The sequence below is a fragment of the Rutilus rutilus genome (genome assembly GCF_951802725.1).
Source record: "Rutilus rutilus genome assembly, chromosome: 8".
NCBI classification, from domain to species: Eukaryota; Metazoa; Chordata; class Actinopteri; order Cypriniformes; family Leuciscidae; genus Rutilus; species Rutilus rutilus.
Window position 1 is genome coordinate 27,835,481 of NC_140222.1, and position 9,578 is coordinate 27,845,058.

A 9,578-nucleotide genomic window follows, 5' to 3' on the forward strand; every position below is an offset into this window, starting at 1 on the left:
GTTGGTCTCACGTCGCGTTGAATAACATGGGGAGGCGGGGCTTATGACCTATACTAGGACCAGTCACTGGGGGGCGATCGAGACGTTTTGGCTTCACTTTTCAGGGCTTGTGCGGCACGCTTGGTTTTACCCTCTCTCAAATCAAGCCGTTCGATTTTGTGACGTCACAAAATTGACGCCCCTCCCACGATTGTTGATTGACAGCAGCGTTTCAACACAGACCCGCCCTCGCTTGTGAGCGAGCTGTCTGTCATCATAGTCCACGCGTCATTGTTGATACGCTGGAGCAGAATGGCGTCTAAGCGATTGTGGTGTTCTGTTCTTGCGTGTAATAAGGAACACAGCAGTCATTTTGATGTTCCTAAATCCGAACTGCTGAAGAAGCAGTTGCTGAGTTTTGTTTTCGAAGGGAATATTCCCCACGATCAATGTCAATGCTTTCATGTTTGCGCGAATCATTTCACACACCAGACTGCTTTACAAACGAGGTCAGTATAAAGCTGGTTTTGCTAAGAAGCTGCTCCTGAAAAAAGGATCGGCACCAACTATTCGTGTTCCTGCTGCACCTCCAGAAGAAGTGAGAGTAATGTTTTATTAACCTTTACATTAATCTTTATATTAATCTTTGCAAATCGCTTGCTGCACGCTTCAAGATGAATGCGGTTTACACTCAGGGTACATTACGGCATGTTTTCTATGTATGACGTTCTCAATATAATTCATAATCCCACGTTTATAATGAACAACGCGTTATGGTTATTGTGTTATTGTGTTACAAACAGTGTGCACACAGAACAGAGGGGCGGGGTGAGCAAAGCTCATTATCATTTAAAGACACATGCACTTAAACGGCGTGCTGAAAACAGAGCTGTTTTTGACCAGGTAAAATGAGTGTTTTCTTACAATACTAATGAGAATTTTTAATTAATGTATATTAAAAACTTTTAATTTAGACCCTAAAGAATCCTATTAGCTTGTACAAAAATGGCATTATATGACCCCTTTAAAAAAGCTAAATCACCCCATTTCCCCAGCAATTAATTCAATTAACATATCCAATAATGCTCTTTATCAATGGAAGATCTGAAAAATCTGAAAATAAACTTTTACTGTTACTGTAATTTCATGAGGTTATAAAATTGAGGACCATTTGACTTGTCTTGATAGTTTTATTAGAACAAGATGTGGGAGAAAATCTGTTAAACATTTGGAAACATATTTGATTAAGAACTAGTACAACACATCTTTTTTATTATTAAAGTCAATTATTTCTAATTAGGTTTTTGATCCATGGAAGAAATGCTGAAATCTTCGTATAAACTTCAGGATATTCACGTGAATTACAGTCATAAGTGTCACCGAAAGATGTGACACCAACTGCAGTGTCTCCACAAACCAACGGACCTCCTGAATCCCCCTGTTAAAAGAAAACAAGGACTCTCTTCAGCACATTGAGACTTCATGTATTGTAAAGTATTAAATAAATAAAAATATTAATTCATTCATTATTCTATATATATATATTTATTTTATTTGTTAATTAAGGCTACTAATATTATTATTATTATTTAAAAATGTTTTACATACTTGGCAGGTTCCTCCATGGCCATATACCATGTTATGCCGTTATCCATGATCTTCACATTTGTTTCCATGAGGACTGGGCTTGCAGTGCCATTAGTTATTAAACTTCCCCAGCCTGCAACACTGCAAACAGAATCTGCTGCGATGTCTCCTTCTGTCTTTGGTATTGAAATCCATTCAACATTTTTGTTCTTTTCGACTTTTTTCTCTAGCTGCAATCATAAAACACAATTATACGTTAATAGACAGTTTTTAAATGATTAGGTATCATTTTGAACAACTGGTATAAATGCAGTATGTTACCCTCAAAAGCATGATGTCATTCCGAAAAGGTTTTTCACTATAATTCAGATGTTTGTAGTAGGACTTCACTCTAATGCGGACATTCATTTCTCGTAGGTCATGTGCACCAACCACAACTGTTAGCTCTACTGTTCTGTTAATGAAAACATTCATCTTAACTTCAGCTTTTAGGTTTCTTTATTCTTTCAGAGAAGATTGTGAAGGTATGATGAAACCGAGATTTGACTTTTAATTTAGTTTAGTTTGAATCTTGAAGATTTCAGATGACCCAAAACCTGTGAAGAGATTACGCCAACCCCTACGAAGACTTCAGATGAAACCAACTCTGAATCAACATGCACCACTGCCAAATTTTCTATATATTGTAATCATTATGATCATAACTTGTGCACTATAAAAAAAATAATAAAAAAACGTTGCTGCCTTAAATTTCTAAGTACAATCAACTTGGGGTTGTTTATGTAATTTCAATTTAAATTACATTAATCTGACGGTAAAAAAATGTTGAATCTTTTTTTTATTATTAAAATTGCTCAACTTATTTTGATGAGGTAAAGCAATTTAAAAACATATGTCATGACTTATTTGTCATAATTTTTTACAGTGTAATTACTGATTTAATGAGATCATTGTATCTGCCTAAGTTACAGTTTTTCTGAATTGCTAAAACACTAAACCCCATTATCTGAACCAAATTCTCAATAGTCTAAACCAATTTGTTGAATAAATCACTCTTTTTGTAAAACATTAAACGAGTTCAGGTAGTTAAAACACAGTTTGCAAATCTCATGCACTCTTTTTTCAAAACTCTAAACACATTCTCACTCCCTAAAACACATTTTGCACTGTGATGCACTTATGTTTCAAAATGCAAAACACAGGTAGGCGAAAGTTAAACACAAATGCAACATAGTTGACATTGTTTACACACAAAGACTCAAAATTGTTCACACTTATTTCTAATGACGTGACCAAACCAACTGTACATAAATCAAGTCGGTTCAGAGTCCCAAAATTTACTCAAAATGTTGCACTGAATGTTGATACCAACAATGGCTGGAAACAATATAAGAGGGAGAGGAAGAAGAGTATGTGTGAGGAGGTGAACACGCAGGAAGAGGATGAGGATGATCATGAGCAAGGTGTGGAGAATGTTGTCAAGGCTGGATCTGCTTTAGGGTTTTTCCCTTTGCCTGCAGAGATGACATTGTCTGAGATGTGGAGAAACTCCTCCGGCCGGATCAACATGAAGACATGATGCTGAAGCAGAATAAAATCTCTCTCACTGACCTTGATTTAGCAGTTGCACAACCCTTCTGAGTGTACTTTGCTGTAACATGCTTTTCATTTAGAGTTTTTTACTGTAACCTTTTTGGCTTTTGTTGCAGTTGGGTCACTGTATTTTCACAGTATGCAAGCGGTGAAAATACAGTATGCAGACCTACAACAGGCCTACTATTCAATATTCAGTACAATACTATACTTGTAGTGGATACAGTATACAATTTATTCATCTTACTACTGTAAGTTCTCATTACTATACTTTTTTACATAATTGCAAAATTTGTTTACTTTGTTACAATATACTTTATTTCTGTAACTGCATGCCTTGGATTCTGTGTTGTCTATTTTTTTATGTCTAATGAGTGATCTGCAGTATTTATAATTTTGACTCGCTGTGTGTACGATATGAAAGCATTGTTTGATTTTGAGAACAGATAAAATGGTTCTGAGGCAATTGTTTGTTTTTGCCAGAAGAGTCAGAGGTTCAGTGAATGTGGTTTGAAAATCTGGTTTTGTGTTTAAGGTTCTGAGAAAGTGAGTGATGGTTTCAAGAAATGTGTTTTAGCAATTCAGAAAAACTGTAATACAAGATATCAGCTAACTACATGATTTGTATTATCTTAGCACTGTATATTTTTGTCATATGGACATTACTTTCACAGTCACCTCTGATAACAGATTACTCTAAATTGTAATGTAGAAACAATGTGTATTTTTCTGTAAAGCTGCTTTGAAACTATATTTGTTGTGAAAAGCGCAATACAAATAAATGTGAATTGAATAGAAAATTCATGATTTTAGTATAGAAAAAAAAAAATTCCAGTCTTACTTCTTTCGGCAATGTCCAGCAGTCAAGACAAACTCATCAGAAATGAGGAATCCACCGCGGATATGTTGACGGTTCACCTGGATAGAAACCATGTAAGGTCTGGAGTGGGGTTTGACTTCTGTGCCGTTCACTATACCCACATTCACATGAGCTGAGAGAGAGAGTGCTGTCAGTCAACTTATTCAATACATACATGAAATAAAACATTCTTAAAAATCATCATAATTTACTGTTACATAATCAATCTCACCAGTGAAGGTCAGGTGTGGCAGCAGAGAGGCCAGCAGGAGCAGAGAGATGATGATGATGGTCATGATGAAGAAGACGATCTGTGAGTGTCTGCAGAAGAAGAAGAGTATTTATTGTTCTTTTCAGTGGGTGGAGACTCAGTTTCTCACTTTATGATGTCAGTAACACTGTGAGTAAATTCTTGTCTAATCCTTGTGGTCTAATGTCTAAAACCATAACTTCTTGTTACCATCATGTAAGCACCTCATCTGGCAAGCACCAGTGCTGACATTGGTGTGAGGAAAAATGCGAGGTCCAAAATCTCTGGATAAGACAATGTCCACTTTTGTAATACCCTAAACCAATTTTCTAAGTAGGTAACACTATATACAAATGCAAGTTAAGTATGTGAAAGACTTTGCATATGCTAGGTCACATGACCCTAACTGCATTGATGAATGCAGTGTATACATATTTTGCATTATTTAGGCATCATGCATTTAGACAGGATGTTACTCAATTTCATGAGGTTGTAACATTGAAGACTATTTGACTTATTGTTGTTAATACATGATACTCTTATGATACAAATTTTGCATACTATTTAGGACGGGTAGTATTTTGGTGTGGCGAGCAGGACGAGGCCGAGGGCCGTGAGAGGCCGGTGGCGTGATTGCTGATGAGATAAATTTATTTACTTCTTATTTACTTCTCCGGTGCTGCATCTCGTGTTACATCTTTAATGAATTACTGAAATTCGTACAGAAAATGTAGATGGGAATTAAGAACCGTATTATAGTGCATGCAACTAAAATAATACATTTAAAAAATACATTAATAATAAAATATATATATATATATTTATTTTTTTACTCATTTTGATAACATAAAAAAATGTTTGGAGTGAAAATTAACATCTTTTTTTATCAGAATGTACTATCATGTTAAACTAATAAGGAAAAACAAGGGTAGCAGATCTTATCAGCAAGAATTACTCATAATGAATATCATTTTCCCAGCCAGTTGCAATGATCATTTGAATCTTTTGATTTGTTCTTATTGGTTTTGGGGGCAACACATTACAAGTAGGCCTACATCTGATTCTTTCTTTCTTTTTTTTTTTTCACGTAACTAGTAAAGTTACACATTACTTTTAAATGAGCAACAAGTTACTATTTCCAAATAAGTAATGCTACTCCGTTTTCCCATTTATTGACCGACATCTCTCCTGTCCCCATGTTGAGAGAAATCTTGAGTAAGGTTTAGAGGCGTTGTGTGCGCTGTGTGTGAACATGATGGTTATTGTAGTTCTAGACTAAAAGTGAGCATGCATTTACTCCTCTCACTTGAACAAAAATCAGATTCAGTATTCCTCAAAATGAATAAAAACAGTTCTACCAAAAAGACTCAGGAGGATTCTCGAATGAAATAGAATTGATTTTGTGAAAGGATTTTACAGACGAAATAAAATGCTCGACAAGCTCCATCTCAGAGTTCTTTGGCGTAGGCCCTGTCCTCCGTCCGGGTCTGAAAGTTAGCTTGTAGGTCCTGCCTGATGATAGAGGCAGGGGCGGAGCCTACCCCCTGACGAGTGGACGGGAGGCATTCTGGTGGTGGTGGGGAGGATGGGGGAAAACTTGCTATGACACCTGCGGGCAACAAAATGGGACGGTAAGATCAGTCTTTTATATTTGATGTCAAGCTGTGATTGGTAATGTGGAATTATGAATAAATGACGTGGCAGTGAAGTCTTTCTGGTAGAACTTTCGCTTACGCTTTCATTGAAAAGCAAACTTAGAATATTATTCAAAAATGCAATAATTACATATGTTAAATTGATCAATGTAATGTATATATTTAAAGGGTAAATAAACCCTAAAACAACTTTTTTTAGTTAATGATCTAAGACTGGGGCTTTATTAATGCTGTTCATTGATTCAAGTAATTTTTTTGACATTTGGGTTTAAAGTGTTTTAAATCTTCAATATATGGTGTAAAAACCAGGGGGGCAGTCATTTGGAATAAATTGAAGTTTCCCCAGGTGCTAATTGATTAGCAGACCCCCACCTGCTGTTAGCATCCCATTGACTCCCATTCATTTTGGCGTCACTTTGACAGCGAATAACTTTACATCTGAGGCATTTAAAGACTCCATTTGTCCATTATTTATTTCTAAAGAAACACAAAAATTTATAAAAGGCTCCATTACCTTGTATCTTATATTATGGCCCCGTAGAAGCAAATTTTGTAAAAATAGGCTAACGATTGTGTCATAACCACGCGACTCTCTGTCGCACAGTAGAGAGATGGACAGGAGGAGAAGCTCGCAGGCAATCGGGGGGACGTGGAGGAAAATGACAAAATAATTAATCCGAATACTTAGCAAAAGTTTCTCTTGCTCCTAGCTCATGGACAGCTCCTACTCACGATCTCCGTCTCTGCAAGTTTCGGAAGGGAATGATTTAGATTTCTCTTGGCACAGCTACTAGAAGACAGACGGGTTGCTCACGTCACATCTACGTCATCAAGCTCAGTTTGAGTCTGCGCAGTACGCTCAGCCATCAGGAAGTAAGAGCATCTAATTGACTTCACTTGTCCCCGTTGAATCCAATGGGGTTGCTGTGTCCAGTTTATATACTGTCTATGGTAAAAACATCTGAGTGCTGCCCTCTTCAGGTTGAACAGTGGCTTCTGCAGTTGAAATTTCCTATTGGAAGTTGTAGTGGCCTGTGGGAACCAGCTAACCACGCTCTTGCCTACAGAGGATGCACGCCCCCTCTCCACTGGGCTCTGCCCACTTTTCCAGCATTTTTCAAATATTGCCAGTGGGTGGAGTCAGGCTCTGACCAGGGGTTTAGTTACCCTTTAATCGCACTTTATTATACAATTTCTTTGCTGCTGACTTTTGTTGTTCCAATTCAATCAAGTTAAACATCACATTTGTGTTTCCTTTTTTACCCCCTTTTTTTATTGCTAAAGTAAAAGTGCTTTGCCTCTTATTCTTTTGCAATCCAGAATGGCAGCACAGCTGAAAGGTTTGTTTGCCCGGCGCCCTCTACTTTACAGATGAAATCTGCATTTCCTTCAGCCTGAGGCTTATTCATTTCACCTTTGGTCTGAAAGGGCCTTTACATTTGCCAAAAATAATACTTTTTTTTTAAATTAAAACATTAACAAGCCAGCCCAGCTTAGAATTTTTTTTTTTTACTTTCCATAAAAAGTAACTAATGCAATTTGTTACTTTTTTAGGGAGTGCACAATATTGTAATGCATTACTTTTAAATAACTTTCTCCAATATTTTCATGTACTAATTGCTTTGTTATTGCCAATGTGTGAACAGTTTATAAAGAAACTGTCTCGGTTACATAATAACCCACGTTCCCTGAAGCAGGGAACTGAGACGTTTGTCGATGAACGTAATCTCGCTAGAGAGCCAATCTACTTTGAGTGTAGACTAAACAAGCCAATGCACATTGGCGTGCAATCATTTGCAACAGCTGCTCTACCTCACAGCGCAGGTAATGAGCAGAAGGTGCGATTGCACTTTAGTTTTTTGCTGAGCAGCCGAGCAATTCAGGCCACACTCTGGACCTCATCTGCTGTTCAGGTGTTACACCTCGGGACTGTACTGCAGATGTAATACCCATATCGGATCATAAATTACTTTCTTTTAATGCTAACGTTAAACTCTCTAAATCCAAACAACAACGCTTGATGACATTTCGGAATATAAAAAAGATCGACCCTTCAGTTCTGACTGCCGCAATCACTGATCTTCCACTCAGTGACCATCTCACTTCTCCTGACAATTTGGTCTCCTTTTATAACTTTGAACTACAGCAGCTCCTTGACACTCTTGCACCTCTTAAAACTCGGACTGTATCATTCACCCATTCTGCGCCCTGGTTCACTCCTGAACTTCACCAGCTCAAAACCAGAGGCCGGCATTTGGAACGCCTCTATAAACGAACTGGTCTCATGATACATAGAGAGCTGTATAGTGAACATGTTCATCTTTACAAAGATGCTCTTTATGCTGCCAAAAAATTGTTCTATTCACATCTAATTGAGTCTGGAGATGGTAATACTAAAGCACTTTATTCAACTGTAAATCGTATTCTGAAACCTCCTGACACACTTCCTGCACACCTGTACTGCACTGCTCAATGTGATCAATTTATGTCTTTCTTCAATGACAAAATAACTACCATCCACCAACAGTTGGCCTCTTTGGCTACCCCTTAGTGTAGTTCGTCACACAGTGTCTCAATTAATTTGTCCCTCTTCTTCCTTTCTTCTTTCAACTTGCCATCTGAAGAAGAAATTTCTCAGTTAATTTATAAATCTAATTCTTCCACATGTCTACTTGATCCTATACCAACTCATTTGGTTAAAGCCTGTTTTCCCTCCCTATCTTCTCTTATAACTCGTATTATTCACACTTCTCTTAGCTCCGGTATTGTTCCATCATCTTTTAAAATAGCTGCCATAACCCCTGTTCTTAAGAAACTTGGCGCAGACCCAAACAATTTAGATAATTACCATCCTATCTCAATCTTCCATTTATTCCAAAAATTCTTGAAAAAGCAGTGGCAGCACAGGTTCAATGCTCACCTTAGTAATAATAACTTGTATGAGTGTTTTCAGTCAGGGTTTCGTCCTAAGCATAGCACGGAAACTGCACAAGTGAGAGTAACGAATGATCTGTTAATGGCTGCTGATGGCGGGTTGTTATATCTATTCTTGTTCTACTTGACTTGAGTGCAGCTTTCGACACAATTTCACACAGTATTCTCTTGAATCGTTTATCTAATGTTGGTATCACTGGTATTCCTTATGCCTGGTTTACTTCATACCTTTCAAACCAGACACAGTTTGTACAATTAAAAAAAATGTCATTCCCAACCTTCTTCTGTTAGCTGTGGTGTCCCCCATGGCTCTGTCCTAGGCCCGCTATTGTTCCTAATTTACCTTCTCCCACTCAGCAATATCTTTTCAAAATTCGGTATTAAATTTCATTGTTACGCCGATGATACACAGCTTTACATATCTACAAACCCTGATTCCATTCTCCCCCCTGCCTGTCTTACCAACTGCCTTCACGAAATAAATGTTTGGTTTTCTGCCAATTTCCTCAAACTTAATGGCAGTAAGACTGAAGTAATCCTCATTGGGACTAATTCTACTCTCTCTAAGTCATGCAGTTTTTCATTATCCATTGACGGTTCTACCATTTCTCCCTCCCGCCAGGTTAGGAACTTGGGGGTCATCTTCGACAGCACCCTTTCATTTGAAGCTCACATTAATAACATAACCAGGTCTTGTTATTTTCATCTCCGCAATATTGCT

The 9,578-nt window shown here is 37.5% G+C and overlaps 1 pseudogene across 1 annotated transcript; it reads right to left on the reverse strand.

Moving 5' to 3' along the window:
* Nucleotides 1–1,261: 1,261 nt before the first annotated feature.
* Nucleotides 1,262–4,314, reverse strand: LOC311295628 (cathepsin G-like; annotated as a pseudogene). Its single transcript has 5 exons — nt 4,251–4,314; nt 4,001–4,151; nt 1,888–2,020; nt 1,588–1,796; nt 1,262–1,417 (listed from the first exon to the last, which is right to left on the reverse strand). The product of its transcript is annotated as a cathepsin G-like (transcript).
* Between the last annotated feature and the right edge of the window lie 5,264 nt (nt 4,315–9,578).